This window comes from Temnothorax curvispinosus, unplaced genomic scaffold (genome assembly GCF_003070985.1).
Source record: "Temnothorax curvispinosus isolate PA1 unplaced genomic scaffold, ASM307098v1 QBEX01006086.1, whole genome shotgun sequence".
NCBI classification, from domain to species: Eukaryota; Metazoa; Arthropoda; class Insecta; order Hymenoptera; family Formicidae; genus Temnothorax; species Temnothorax curvispinosus.
Window position 1 is genome coordinate 687,932 of NW_020215866.1, and position 16,806 is coordinate 704,737.

The window sequence follows — 16,806 nt, forward strand, 5'->3', positions numbered from 1 at the left end:
CCCGGCACCAACCAACCACGAGATATTTTGCGCTCATATATCGTTACGCTGTTACTTATTGTAAATTGCAAATACGTACAAAAGAGTCCCGTATTATCGACGCGGGCCATACATGTCCATATGTTTGCGTGCTGTTGCGCCACGTATGTACGTCCAGTGTATTATACGAACAAGTATTTTCGTTGAAAGTGGTACCTAAAAAAATATTCACTCGAAAAGCGAACGGTATAAAATCGAGTGACAGCCACAAGCGAATAGAGTCATCGAGAAAGTTTAAATAGAGTATAAACGTGAAACGAGCAAGCGATGTCCATTGCACGGAGAGGAAAAAAAAATTAGGACCTCGGAGGTTGTTTGTCCGCAGTTGGTACCGATTGCGACTCAATGGGTCTTTATGAAATTCCAACAACAACCGCGGATCTCTACGCAGTCTCTCGCTCTTTCGTCCCACGTTTTGTCGCTCCCACACGCTCTCTCCGTCTGTGTCTCCCCGCGCCGTGCTATCCGCGCCGTTTCGCATCGGTGAACAAATTATTCGACTAATTTCAGCCGATAACTGACATTGATGCGCGTTAATATGGAAATATCGCGGCTCATCGAATGTACGAAGCCCAACGGTACACCGCTCGCGAATACAGTTCGGTTGACGAAGATATGCGTTTAATGTAGAATAACAGTCGATCAAGTTATCGGGGGGAGGGAGGAAGAGGAGGGAGGCAGGATTCGCTCTGATACGAAAGCTGACCAGCGGATTAAACGTCGCATTTTATCGTGATCGGACATTAAGAATGTACAACGGTATCAAAACGGTATATTCGTACAAAAGCATTATCGGCGCGACTGCAAACTCATCAGCGGGACGTGAATATTTTAATAACATGTGCCGCAATTAATATTATCTGAATTATTTCATAGCGGTCTTTTAATCATTGCATTAATTAATACTACTGCCATATGCAATCTATGTAAATCAAACGAAGCCTCAATAATATTCCGCCGGGCAGCAAAGCGTTAAATAACCCGAATTACGAGAGGATGGGCATGAATATGAAATGCTTTACGAATTACAATTTTGGAAACGGTCTATTGTTTGGAAATTGAAGCGGGTGTAAGAACCATAATAAATGAATTGTGATTTGTGAGCCTATCCGACAATCGCTGGGAGATTGCTTACCGCGGTAACAATTCGTATTCGTTCACGCGAACCCTGCCCCGCGTACAAGGTGCAAATAACGTGCACACGCTCCGTTGGAGTCGTGAATCCAAGGTAAGCAGTGACACGTAAAAAAGCGATCCGTTTTACCGATCCTTCTGCGACCGGCAGTTTTTATACGAAGTCATTCGTTCGAGCGGACACCGCATTAAAATTTGCGATGTAACTTTTCGCTCTCGTGCAGCAAGTAAAACCGACCGTGACTCATACAACTCGATTCTCCGAAAGAAGGGAGAAAAAGATACTTTCTCCTTTTCCTATCGACGCCGATTTTCCGCTACCTCATGTTGCTTTTAGTTTTGTGAGTCAACAATTTTGTCGAACGGATCAGAGACACAAATCGTGCAAAAAGGAAACGTTTCAATATAATGGGTATATAGATATACGATGGATTAATTGAAGAATATCGAACTACGATCGCGCGACGCGCGCGGACGAATTTAAACGAGGCGACAAACGAGTTTCACTTTTCGACGATTTTCGTCGCATAACCACTCGGAGGAGCAATTTACTGGCATAACGCAAATTGTCGGTGAAACAATTTTATTGGACGCGGCGACAAAGGTGCGCCGCGGTGCGAAACAATACGAGGAATACCCTACGCCCAGTATCGGATTATTCGACGTTTTCATTAGCCATTGACATCGCCGCGTAAAATATCGATTCGCCCCGTGTTCTACGAATGGCATGGATTTCTCCGCGCTCCGCGCATTAATATTAATTTTCGAGCTTTTACATTCTCTCCCCCCTGCGCCATTCGGCACACTCGTAACGTAGATTAATTGAGAAAGCCTGTTACCGAGGAGCGAGACACAGTGGTTATTAATGGCATAACAAAATATCGAGCGGGCGCGCCGCCGCGCCAGGCTCTTCGAAACCCGACGAATATAAGACGCGAAAACTTCCGGGGCGCGCGAACGAAAGACGCGGCCGAGATTTATGGTCGCTCTCTCACTACAGAAACATTGTTTCTGATGGTGGCTCGAGGGGGGGGAGGGGAGGAGACGATTTTGCGTTATCCGGTTAATGGCGGGTCGAAGAAGGTGTGCGTCGCTTTCGCGATGTTTACCAAATTACAGAGGATTAATCAGCATCAGCGCGATTAATTGCGTCGGTATTCGGCCGACGCGGCGCACGAAGATATTTCATTTCGATGAAAAGGGGCGCGAGTTTTTGTCTGATACGAGAAAAAGAAAGAGAGAGAGAAAGAGAGAGCTCCGAGTTTCCCATTCGCCCGAAGAAACCTGTCATTAACGTAACGAACGATTCTTGTTGTTCACCGCGGCGAAAGCGTTTATTTCCACGTGGCACTAAATCTAAGCTTGCTTTAGGAGAGCGGGGCGCGGTAACAACGGCAGCTCGAGCAGCAGCTCGAGGAAACAATCCCACGTTTTCTTTTGCTCGTGGCCGAGTAAGCCGCGATGGCCCCGAGCCACTAATCACAAAGGAATTACTCGTTGGAAAAAGCTCCCTTTGGCCGCGAAGGATTGCATCGCGGTGGATATCCGATTCTTTCGATTCGCCGGTGAAATAAGTGCTCCTAACGTCATTTTAGGCGGAAAACGTACGACGCGGATCGCCGCGCGCCACACGAGCGACTAATGAGAATTCGACGTTCGTCGCGACTCCATTGATTTACGAGCGTCGTAAAGCGAAGACGTACCACTTACGTAACGAGACGACACACAAGTCTCGAAACGGTCGCGAGTAAGCAATGCTCCGGTGGAGCTTCTCGGAACAAGTTAGGGGAATTGTCAAAGGCGATGGCTCGCCGAGACAAACGGAGTCGGGGACGCGGCGGCGGGTCAGCGCGGTCGCCGCTTAAGTGCCTCGTATTTGGCCTCGTACGAGACCAAGCTCGTCGTTCCGGAGGGTCGCGCTCCTCTCGTAACTCCAGCCGAAAGCAATAGCCCCCACCTCCCCCCCATCAAATACATTACATGCCCAGTTTACAACGGACGCGAAACGCGAGTCGCGGCAGATTGCACGAAGCAACCCTCCTCCCCACCCCCCATATGCGCGCAGCATCTCGGAATGAAACGAGACTCGCCCTCCCCGCGTATCCTACATCCGTGAACCTGAACTGCGAACTATGCCCATTCTAGACGGACCATCGCGGATCGCGAGATATATCTGCTGATTGATTCGACCGGCCGATCCAGCGCTATCGGCTGACATTATCGTGCACACGGGCTACGCGGGCGGGTCGACGCCAACGTCTCGAGTGGCCTATGCCTGATTCATGGACACGCGATATTGTTCTCGATCCGTGTCGCCACAATGCTCGCCGATGTTTCCGATCAGCCGTTTAGTACCTCCTCGGCGCAATGGATGTCGACCCAAATCGGAGAGGCTAAATTACACCGTGTGTCCACATCTGCGGGTACGAGAGATTTGTGGTTTGAAAAAGCGAGGAGAGAGCCGAGTTGGAGACGACCCTGAAAATCTGGGTCATTTCGAGGGAGAGATAAATCGCAAACTCAATAAACAGCTGTGATACAGCTCGATACACAAAAAGTAATTTTTATCGACGAATCGGCGAATTACAAACTTTCATTAACAGAGAATCTTCATTTTTGTCCCGCGCGATGTGTTTCAAAGTTCTCCTCTCCGGAGCAAAGTTACCTAATCACCCACTCTATTCTCCGAGGAAAGATTCATCCGTTACAATCGAAATTTTGCTAGTATTTTAACTTTTAACTCCCAGTCTCTTCGTGAGCGAGGGGAGAGAATAAGTTTCATATATTTTATATAATAATGGTACGTTTCTGTTAAAGAATAATCCTTGCTTCTCTCTTTTATCCTGAAAATTTCCCTCCTTTCATTAATACAGAATCGCAGGGGGAGTCTGCGCGCAAGTTTAACGTCAGGTAAATAAAGCCCGAGTCCCGAAGAAAAGCGGTAATGTACAAGCAATACGGTAAATGGCGTAAGCAACCGAACCGAGGCAGCGTCGTCGGGGCGCGCCACGCTAACCGATAATTGCGTCTTTCGTTCTCCGGGCACCACGGACGATCTTCCCGCGCGACCTACCGCAACGATATATATTTTGGAACGACGGCGGTGCCACTTACACGAGAGCCCTCCATCCCGCTCGGATTCCCGCGCGTCGACGTTCGCCGCTCGTCGAACGAGACGAACCACGTCGGAGTCGTCGGACCTCCTCTCGCTCTCGAATCGTGGCCCGTAAAACCCGGTGGGAAAGAGCAACGCGAAACCGCACCACGCCAACGTCTTGCGGCGAGACGCAAGCTGGAAACATTAGAAAGCACGATGGAAATCAACGTCTATGACATGTGCATTATGCAAAATGTCCCCGCGCTTTCTTCCGTCCACAGGACGAAAGTCGGCGTCCTGAGTAATTTAAAAAGACGATTGTTTCCTAGGAAAAAATTAATTCGCGACGCCGGCTTCTCCTTCCTGCTGCTTTTTAATATCCACCACAAAATAACTTCTTCACTAGAGCGCTTAGATTAAAATTCTGTTCAATTAAAATTATTCGAACGAAAGCAGAAATACGATTCTGCTGTCGAATCTTTCTCAAACCTTTCGCAGCACAAAATGCTATAGTTCGTTATAGAAGATAGGAAAATGTTCCTCTTATACGAATCAAAATTGTAAAATTAATAAATCGATTGTTTCTTAGGAAAAAAAATTAATTCGCGACGCCACCGGCTTCTCTTTTCTGCTGCTTTTTGATAACTCGAAATATATATAAACTTCTTCACTAGAGCGCTCTTAGATTAAAGTTCTGTTCAATTAAAATTAGTTGAGGAATACGATTCTGCTATCATATTTTTCTCGAACTTTTCGCAGCACAAAATGTTTGCTATAGTTTGTATGGAAGATAGAAAATTTACGTTACTTGTACGAATTAAAATTGTAAAATTAGTAAATCGTATTTTTTTCCTCCTCGATAACTTTGGCCTGCTACTTCGCGTACCGGGCACATACTGCTACATCACTTATTTATAGTGCATGTAAATTTTACGTATTAATTACCAGCAGAGTCTGTCTGGTAATATCGCTCCGCTGCTGAAACATTTTATTCATTTTGCAAAGTGTACACATAACTACGGTAATGAAGTCGTATTCATATTCACTCTGCTGGATAGTATATTTACGGTCTCGGTAACAGGGAGCAGAAACAATGCAAAAACTACGCCGGTTCGACGGTTGCAAAAACTCGATTACTTCGCGTTCCACGCTCTGTGCAGCTGGAAAAAATGCCGCATTATATCCGTTTCATCTTTCTCGTTTTGTCCGAATAGCGAATCCCTCCCCCTTTTTTTCTAAATTGAAGGACATATATACCTATATATATATACTCAAAGCGTCATTCCTACTCTAAAGGCGCCTCTACATAAGTCGCGATACTCGCGATTCGCGAAACGTAGCTCGCGTATCACCGCACGCACGATACAGACAAAAAGGTTAGATTGACATGTAGACTGTGCGACTTGCAAATTATAGAGGCGCCTTAAAGTCAAAACGACAAACGCGTAGTAAATAAAACGCAGATAATTCGCATATTTACCTCTCTCATTCATGGCCCCGAAATTCGAGGGGATGAAAAGGGGGCACCCGGGCACCAGCGAGCACCGTCGCGCCGTACTCCGTACCCGAAGGGTTAAAATTGGCGGAAGAGACGAGGAGCGGAGCGGATCGCGTCGCGCCGCGCCGGTGATACTCGCGGCGCGAATGTGCGGGCGCGGATTTAGTTCGCGGTGTCGCCACGGGTCACGGCGGCGCTGCATCGTCGACAACGGACAAGATCCTCAGTCCGTCACGGGGTCGCGAGGGGTACGCACTGCTCACGTCGGTTCGCCCGGTACCTGGGGCTCAGTACGGTCGCGCGAAAAAGCACACGGCCGCGTGAGAGTATTCGCCGCGCTGACAGCCCGCGTCCCGATTGTTTTCCACGGTGACGCGCGTCGCGAAAGAGTGTGGTGTGCTCGGTGGCGATGACGGCACTTTGTGAAACGCGATAATCGGACGGCGAATCGCGGGGTGGCAGTGCGAGAGAGTGGCAGGAGGAGGAGGGAAGATCTCACCGGTGAGCACACTGCGGCACGATAACGGGAGCTTGCGACGTACGCGACTGTCACTAAACGTGAGTGCTCGCTTTCCGCATCCGCTTATATTGAATGAAACTAACCCTTTTTGCACTTCGAGAATGCGATACTCTTCGCACCATGAGCGTTTCTCATTCTCGTTTTAATCTCAACATACATTAAGTCTGTTTCCTGTTGCTGAACTGCTGAACTAGTGCACTAGTGAACTGGTGCAATAAGTTAGATTGAGACAAGTATATTTTGTTTCACTCCAACTTACTGCACCAGTGTGCACTAGTTCAGCAGCGCAGCAACAGAAAATAGACCTGTTGTTGTGTCGAGCGAAAGCTTGATTTTTTTTAAAATTAATTACAGTTGCTTGAGCATTTAATTAAATGATGGAGAGTTAGTAGCTTGCTGCAAAGAGGCACACCTCGTGGAGTTGCTGGATTGTTGAAAAACGCTCTCCGCACACTGTTAAATATTAAAAGATGAAATTTAAACCGATATCTTGAGTTAAATAACATTCTGTTAGTAACTACCATGCGTGTTGAAATTTGTTATTTTAACTCCATTTAGTTAAATTAACAACACATTAAGTAGGAGCAGCGACGACTTATAGGAATGGTTAAAAATTATTCAAATTGTGTATAATTTGTAATCAGTGCGCCCTTGCATATATAAAACTTTGCAAATTGCAACATGATATGTAACATGATGAATTGTAGTACTGAGTAACATGATTGACTTCGATCTAATTAACTCAGTAATATGAAAGAGATATGTCGGAATTTGCTAAAGAAACTAAAAAGAGAACATCCAGTCGTCCTTGAGTACGATTATATCCCCATATTATCCTTCCTCCGACTAATTATTATTAGCGACAAGATAAGAAGATTTATGATTCAATACAAATTATTTGATATGCCACGTATAAAAAGAGAGATATTCAAGTAGCTCCTTAAGAGAATGTCCCGCAACTTTTCGGAGCAACATCGCGCGATCGTCGCGTTCGGAGAGAAACACGTACGTCGTGATCGACAAAAATAAATGATAATTTTTAAAGGGAAATGCTCATGTGTCTCGACGATAAGAAGGATGCGGAATCCTTCGTCGTCAAGGAAGTCAGCTGTCACCGTGACAGATCGAAGCGTGCGTTCGCGTGATTCTGAACGATCACCGGCCACGGTAAACACCGGCGCAGTTTGCGTTCCATTATTACGCGCTCGGAGCACGGTCAAGCGCGCGGAACGTGTTGCCCTTTCGACGCGAGCGAGCGAGCGAGCGGCAGACTCTCGGCGATTGTCACTGATGCGATAATCGCGTCACGCGTCTCTTTCGTCGGGGTCGGGTTTTCTCTTTCTCTCTCTCCGAGGATCGCTTTGTGCCGACAATTTCTCGGCAATTGAGCGACTCCGCTGGCACGCAATTAATAACGCAGCCTCGCGAGATAGGGCCGTGATAAAGCGGAGCGGCGCGCTTACGTTATCGAGCCTCCGGCTCGGGGAGTTAAATGATCGCGATAGTGACGACGCGGAAAGCGCATCCTCGGCGCGCGCGCCAGCCAGCCAGCCACTCCGACTGATTCATCGCGACACACTCCGAGATTTCGCGTTCTCAGGCGAAAACGTAAAAAAAAATTTGCATAAAATTCCTCGCTACGCGAACGCGCGCCTGGTTGGAGTCACGGGCGTTAAGATCCTTTTTAGGGACGCTTTGCGAACGTTTACCGCGAAGTCTACGACGTAACCGCATGGGGGGGATTTACGCCACTGGTTGCTTCCAACGCGATAACTAATTCTCGTCACGTAAGCTCCTGTGCGTGGCACACGTCACATTCTAGGTAGAATGGGCTTCTGCTGCTAGTCGTCGTTGGACGTTGGACGACGACTTGTTCAGCTGATTGTACTTACTGACGGTCGATCGATTAGCGATATTTCTAGGTCCACGGTCCGATTTGTACGGATCGGAGAGCGCTTGATATACAACCGTCCAGTCGTGCATATTTCTCTGAATTTTAACTCCCGTGTAATTAATCGGTCATAACATTTTCGTGATAAATTCGCTGCGTAAATAATTAACTCAGCAATCGGCGCGTTTACCCGCACGTAGCGCGCGCTCCATCAAAATAGGTCCTCTTTGTGGACAAACGGCGAATTGTACCGCCGGACGTATATTTCGAAATTGTGTAAATAGCGAGCGTAGAGCACGCACGCACGTTCGCTCGCTCCCGCGCGAATACGGATTCATATCGGGGCGCAGCTACACCGCGCCGTTGAATAATTCTATCACTTTAATTACCGAAGTTTATAGCACAAATCAGCGCGATGGGGGGAATAATAGAGCCTGGGGAGGGGGGGGGGGGGGGGGGGGGGGGGGGGAGAGCGAAAACGCGCGCGGGTTTGCGCGTACTCGCTTCTCGCGCGCGGCGGGTGCCATGCTTTTCTTCGATGATGTACGGGGGTTAGGCGGATTGTTGTAAATATAGCACACGTCCGACAGTGACTAAAGGCGAGAACATCAATCAGCAGTTGCGAGAGCCATTGTGCCCCACGAGGCTGATAATAAATAGCACCTTCCATTCTCGCCGGTTGGTTATAATTCCTCTTCCCGATCACTCCTCGTGTCTTGTCCCTCTCGTCGGCTTTGCCTTTTTCTCATTTTCCTCGCGCAACGATCGTGCGCGCGCGCACACACACACACACACACGCGCCCGCCCGCTCTCGTATACCGTCTGTATGTAGTATCTGTGCCGCGCAGAGAACAGGTGTCTAACTACCGACTGCCGTTCCTGATAGCTGTAGAGCATACCCCAGGCCGAGTACCTTTATTGTAGCTTTATTGTACTTCTTGCTTCCTGCGGATCGCTCGAATCCGTACAATTACACGTGAACTGCGACCGTAGGATAGGTAGCCACAACTCGCCTGTCTATCGATTAACCATTAGCGAAATTAATGGTGCCTGTAGACAATAGAATAGCGCTATAAAGCTTAAGAAAGCGAATTAGATACGAGACACCGGTGCAGATTGCGCTAGTCGCGCGCGTGTTTATGTCGGTCTCTACGTGATCCGCTTTCAATAGAAGAGTATAATAGCAGAAAGATAATACTATTTGCTTTAATTTATTTTATATTCGGCGACGCGTATGCAGAAGTTCATTCAAACTGTACGTTTTGTTGACAAGAAATTATCTCGATAATTTTTCTTTGCCGCTTCCATCATCGGAGAATATATATCAGCTAAACATGACAACTTACCGGTAAATTACATGTTTCCAGAAATTACATCTCGACAGCGAGTCGACTCAGCCCAGCCACTCATTTTATAATGGGCAGAATGTTAAACAAGCGAGATGACAGTGCTCACTATGCTGCCGGGAAAGCTACACTTGACTATTTTATGCGCCCGCGTTTTGCCCGCCTCGAGAGCGCCTCTCGCATGCGCTTTCTACTTCAGTTTCAAACTTTAATTAAAAAGGTGGAGTCACAATAAGGTCCTTCTACCTCCTGGGCCGGCCCTTACCCGTTCCCATTTCGCGCGTACCGCCGCGCCGCACATCCCGCCCGTGTCAGGGCCCTCTCGTGTCCGAGAGAAGCTATTTTAATTTCATTCACGGGAAATAAACAGAACAATGAAATTAACGCTCCGACAGGGCGAGCGTGCATGCACGTTCGCGCGTGCCTCTAATGTACAGTCGAACTATATACATTTTCGGTACAAATGGCACTCCCTTGACAACAGTTCATTTTCGGCTGGATACGGTAAATACGGGTGTAACCACAATGAAAGTACAAAAAAGAGTAGCGGGGGCGATTAAAAATCAACGCGCCCCGGCGCCGCGTTTTTCATCTTGCGCGTCGCTTGATTAAAATTAATTGCTGCGTTTTTAATTACGAAATGAAATGTAAACATTAGGATGGACGTTTTTCAACGGGGAAACTTTATTTCGCTTCGCGAATATCTACTTCGTTCTATGCCATTGTATTGAAAAGAGATGGGATTCTTTTTTGTACGTAATTTTGTAAAATATTGGGGATGGTAATACAATATGTATATAATCGAAATTACTTTATCGTCATCGGCTTACAAAAGTTGAGTGAACGAAAATTCGGAAAATTCTGCGGTAAGTCTTTTCGGGTGAAGGGAAGCAGACCCACTCGAGTGGATGTTCAGCAAACCGCGGGATTGAGGTGGCTGTTACCAAGGCGCAGACCGATCTTTGATTAAGAATTTAAGCGGAATAAGTTGAGTCTCTGATAAAAGGTGACCGAATTTTCGGTAGGTCGATACTTTGCCTCTCGAGTTGTCCCGGATTAATGTAGCATTTTTAATAATACACATGATTATTATAATTCGATTTCACAAAAGCTATACAAAATGTGAAATTGAATTAAAAAATTTAGAGTTGGAAAATCAATAGTTTGACGTCGAAATTAGAGAGAGAAATTATCACATTATCTACATCTATTTATGTATTATCTGTTCTGTATCTTAATTATTCCTTTTATTTTTTATTGTATTTCTGTTATTAAATCGCTCAACTACACTGAAAAAAAATTTGCAAGAATTATTTGCAAGAAAATAGATTTCTTTGAATTTTAGTTTTCTTAATTCAAAGAAGGTATTAGGCAGATTCGAGAAAATATTTTAAACTCAGAAAAATGTTTTCTTAAATCTACCCAATACTTCTTTGAATTAAGGAAACTAAATTCAAAAAAATCTCTTTTTTTGCAAATAATTAATTTTTTTCAGTGTAGTAAGAACAGATATTAAAGATTTCCATAAGAATAACAATAATTGTTAATATCACTTTACTCTGCTAGCAGTCATTTGGTCAGTCAGAGAAGAGTCGAGCAATGATTCACGGGGTAAAAACTATTGAAGCTAGCAGTTATTAGCGATTGTATCTGCGCGGCGGCAATTATAAGGTCGGCCGGCAAACGTGACGACATTGGGTCATCGTCGGCACGTAATCGCAATCACTCCGCAATTCACTGCAGCATTTCACGCCGGCAGCATCATGAACCGCCGCATCACAGGCGCCGTGCCAAAACTTAATCTAATCTCGCCGCCTAGGAAATATTTATCGTATAATCAACCGATGGCCGGTCGTGAAGTGTCATTGCGTGCGACGCGCATTGTCACGTCGAAACGATTCATAGCGCTCGTTTAATGAATAATCGACTCGTTTCGCATGCGATCATGCCCGCGTGATTACGTTCTCATTTTCTGCTCGATATCATTCGGTACGGCGTGCGATTAAAGTATCGATTTCTAGCGGCTAGACGTTCTCGCAACTATCTTTATTTCGCTCATAAGCAAACTTTTGTAATTTATCTCCGGAGACTCTTGACTCCATTTCGTATGCTTATGCTTTCTATCGGTAAGATACGACCGCATTAATAATATACAAGTATCGCAATCGTGTCTCTTTCGTGTACATTGAAAAATATTCTGATATCTAATTTCCTGTGGAAAGTTACGTTACGAGCATAACACTCGGAGATAATTCCACTCACGTTTAGAAACTATTTCAATTTCAATTACGCGAGGTGTTTATATATCTCGTTTACGATAATATTACATTTCCTACAGTTTTATCTTTCGCTCTATAAAATCTGCATACCATTCACGTTTCGCTGAATTTATGCGTCGCGTACCAATTTTACTAGGCAGTTAACGAAAGTGGAGCGACATAGTCGCGCGAGTCCGCACAACGAAAGGACTGGTTAATCCAAATCCGCGAGGGCCTATTCGTCGCGCAAGATTAGCAGCCCACGTTAGTGATTAGGCGAAAGCCGTTGCGCCAGTTTATCTCCCGCGAGGCTGCATGCCCGTATCCGCGAGCTACCTTTCGGATAATCTGACAAGCGCTCGCGCATTCGTTCGTCACGGTTTACCGCCGCTGATCTCGTCTCCCGGGGCTGTCTCGAGTTGTCGTTCAACTTTGAAGGAACGCAGTGCAGCGTGCAGCCTCGCACAGCTTGCGGGACGGTCAGTAAAGCGATTCGTTCCACCAATATAAAAGCAACTGAGGCAGGTAATGGCGTGGCATGACGTGGCGTTACGTTACCTTTAAATCGGTAATCGGTGCCTCGCCATCGTCACTCCTCGAGATTACGTATCGCCGAGTTTTGGTAGGAAAGAGTCGCCGTGGGACGAGCCGTGGAATAAAATCTGAGAGAGAGAGAGAGAGAGAGACCGTGTTAGACGCTGCTCCATTAAATTTCCCTCGCTGCACGCATGGCACGTTATCGTGCAATTCGCGGATCGCATATCCTTCTTGTGTGGCAAATACAGTTTTCCCGACGATGAACCGTCGCAACGTCCGCAACCGTCTACTAAAATGATCGCTTATCAGAGATCTAATCCTTCTCCATAAATCGCGAACCGGTACCGCACGTGTCCGCCTTCCTCGGTGTCGTTAGCCCGTGCATAACGAGAACTTTTACACGGTACGCATTTGCCGCGAAATAAATATATACGAGCGCGTGGTTAGCGTATTACGAAAGTGCGTGTGTTCACTTGAGAATTGCGTCATCGTAGAAAGCGCTCGACGGTCCCCCGAGTATATAGGTGCAAACTCCTGCTTACAAGTATAGTCCTGTTCAGGACGACACGCAGGACTTAGCTATCCATGTTTATGGCGTAAGGAGTAGTCGCTTGGCGCTCCGCTGATATTTGTCTCAATTAATCTCACCGTGAAAGTACGAGTTACGTATCATTAAGAAATACGCGACTAGGCTGTTATAATAAGATATAACGTTGCCGACAAAGTAACACGCAGCGGATAATTAATTTCTGTAGACAGTTACTCTGTCTCGCACAAACGATGCAGCTCTCTTTCTTTCTGTCTCTTTTTATATTTTTCTTAAAGTTCGTAAACTTTTTCTCCGGGAAAATACGGTTTGTAATTTGTATCTCTGATTTACTTTTCGATATTGAAAGAAGCAATTTTCTTAAATGTACAATAACTTCACATAACTTGGGTCCTTTTCGATAAAAATAGTGTGACGCCCACGTTCGCTTATACGGGCCCCCTTTGTCGACGTAATTATCTACGATAATTTCCCGCAGAACGCATTTTCCTGTATAGCCGTCGACAAATCATGCGACGATAAAGCGTGCGTGTATTTATCTTCATTACCGAGCGACAGCTCGGTCATAAACATAATCAGAAAGTTCGTTTAAAGCGCGCATAATATATTTATAGCTAAAACGATAGCGTATTATGAATGCGTATTATGAATGTACAAAATGCTTCTACAGCGTCATGGTGAAAATAGCTACAAATTTCCGTAACGCAATAACTCGGTTTAATTCACAATTTCCCCTAGAAAATGGTGTTAAAATCGATATCTTTCTCTATTTTACTCTTTCTAATTTGAACTGCGTCCAAATATTTTCATTAATGTAAACTTTTGAAACTAAAATTTTTACTTTTATATTTTGGATTCAAAAGTTTCTAAAGAAAATTGAAAAATAAATTACAAATCGTATATTTTCGTGTTGCAATAATACTGAATTTCAACGGATATATTCTGCAAAATTGATATAACGTATTGCACAGAAAGATTCCTTCACAAATCTTGCTACAGAACTCGCGTCGATGAAAAATATGAATATTTATCTTCATTATTATGAAACGGTTCACACGTAAAGTTAATCAGGAAGTTTACTCTAAACGCGCCTTACATACAATCAGCGATAGATTATGAAAGTGCATATCCATCCTATACCGAGGCTGCATCGGAAGTCTGCAAGCACAAACTTCCGAACCGTGATAACTCAGCGTAATTTAATAGCGTATTGTAGTGCGGAATAGTTATTTGTGTAACAAGTGAGGTAAGATGAAAATTCCCGGGTGTGGAGTTTACGCACGAGCCGAAGGCGAGTGCGGTAACCGCACCCGGGAATTTTCATCTTTACACACGGCTTACACTCCCTATTTTATGTTGCAAGTGCCTGGAAAGTAGTCTATCACGCACGCGTAGCGTGCGTAATGGGGCACTTTCCATGCACGTGTTGCATAAAAGTCTTTGACGTATTTTCTCTTGCATATTATAATAATATAACTTATTATACGATATTTTTCGAGTCTATAGCTCGCGTAAATATAATCTCGAAAAATCTTGAAAAAATCTAAGCAGTAGTATCTTTATTTCCCAAAAATTATAACCCAAGTGATACACATCACAAAATTATGTTACCTTATCAAAAAGAAGAGTCGCGTTTCAAGTGATCTATTACAATTACAAAAAAGAAATGATATCTCTTTAAATTACAGCGCCAATTACAGAGAGAACATATATATTGCCTCAAAAAATAATTGTTGCACTACTTTGAAAAATTTTTACATTGTGTCAATTAGAAAAGTATGTATGATAACAATTTTATAAGATTAAAAAATTTTATTTAATTTTAACAAGGGAATACAAGATATTTAAATACAAAGTTTACATGTGTATTTTTTAGTGGTCACAAAGAATTACAGAGGTACACAGTACAAAATAAAAATATTTTATTAAAATACATAAATTTTTCTTGTAAAAAAACTTGGCGCTGCTAGACCTCGAAATTTTAAATAAATAAATAAATTTATCTTTTACTTAATGATAAGCCGCATTATCCGCCGTCCGCGTCGTCACCCGCACACCCATATCACTCACTCGCACATCTACGCTGATAATCATTTAATATTACTCCCATTGCATTATTTTCTGAATTATTTTTATTTATTGTTGTCCTTATTTATTTAAAATTTCGAGGTCTAGCAGCGCCAAGTTTTTTTACAAGAAAAATTTATGTATTTTAATAAAATATTTTTATTTTGTACTGTGTACCTCTGTAATTCTTTGTGACCACTAAAAAATACACATGTAAACTTTGTATTTAAATATCTTGTATTCCCTTGTTAAATTTAAATAAAATTTTTTAATCTTATAAAATTGTTATCATACATACTTTTCTAATTGACACAATGTAAAAATTTTTCAAAGTAGTGCAACAATTATTTTTTGAGGCAATATATATGTTCTCTCTGTAATTGGCGCTGTAATTTAAAGAGATATCATTTCTTTTTTGTAATTGTAATAGATCACTTGAAACGCGACTCTTCTTTTTGATAAGGTAACATAATTTTGTGATGTGTATCACTTGGGTTATAATTTTTGGGAAATAAAGATACTACTGCTTAGATTTTTTCAAGATTTTTCGAGATATAAAGATTACGTCTACCACTTGTTACTTAGGTTTTTTCGATGTATAATACTACCACTTTTTTTTTTTTTGAGATAACTACATATACACTACTATGCGTGTACTTGGCGCCTTTTTTTACCTTTTTTTTTAAAAAGGTAATTTTGTACGGATATCACGCCTTTTTGTAGTATTACGCATTTTATAAACAGTATGTACAGGGTAAAGCTATTTGGAGGTATAATACTACCACTTTGTTTTTTTCGAGGTAACAACATAACAGGGTAACAACATAATACATATACACTACTATGCGTGTACTTAGCGCCTCCTTTTACCTTTTTTTTTAAAAATGTGTATACACATAATAAAAATGCGGAATTATTTTTGTCAGACATAATTTTAATTCATCCAATTTTTATTATGTCAAGACATAATTTTAATTCATCCAATTTTTATTATGTCTAGACATAATTTTAATTCAGCGAATTTTTATTATGTCATGACCCCAGTCATGACATAATTTTAATTCTGCCGCTAGGGAATTTTTAAGTCGATTCTTATGAATCAAGCTTGAATTCGATGACGGGTTCCAGATAGTGCGCTCTATAGTTTTCGGTGTCCAGGTGTAATAATACGTTGAATTCGATGTCTAGGTGTCCCACGTTGCCGATGACGAAGTCCACATAGTGCGCTCCGTAGTTTTCAGTGTCTACGTGTATTAATATCTCGAATTCGATATCTACGTGTCCTACATTCAGATTTAAAGTTATTAATACACCTAGACACCAAAAACTACGAAGCGCACTATGTGGACCTCGTCATCGGCAACCTGGGACATGTAGACATCAAATTCGAGGTATTATTACATCTAGACACCGAAAACTACGGAGCGCGCTATCTGGACCTCGTCATCAGCAACCTGGGACACCTAAACATCAATTTCAAGATATTAATACACGTAGACACCGACAACTATGGAGCGCACTATGTGGACCTCGTCATCGGCAACCTGGGACACCTAGACATTGAATTCAAGATATTAATACACGTAGACACCGAAAACTACGGAGCTCACTATCTAGACATTGTCATCGGCAGCCTGGGACACCTAGACATCGCATTCAACGTATTATTACACCTGGACACCGAAAACTACGAAGCGCACTATGTGGACCTCGTCATCGGCAACCTGGGACACCTAGACATCGAATTCAACGTACGATTACACCTGGACACCGAAAACTATGAAGCGCACTATCTGGATCTTATCATCGGCAACCTGGAACACGTGGACATCGAATTCAAGGTATTAATACACGTAGACACCGAAAACTACG

General features: G+C 43.6%; 1 protein-coding gene across 1 annotated transcript in view; it reads left to right on the plus strand.

Annotated features, from left to right (window-relative positions):
* Positions 1–6,012: 6,012 nt before the first annotated feature.
* The window catches only part of LOC112455431 (epithelial discoidin domain-containing receptor 1-like), a 190,476-nt gene continuing 179,682 nt past the window's right edge, over positions 6,013–16,806 (plus strand). The window contains exon 1 of the mRNA XM_025017330.1: positions 6,013–6,326. The gene's annotated coding sequence lies outside the window, so the exon portion shown is untranslated. The remainder of the gene's footprint in view (positions 6,327–16,806) is intronic.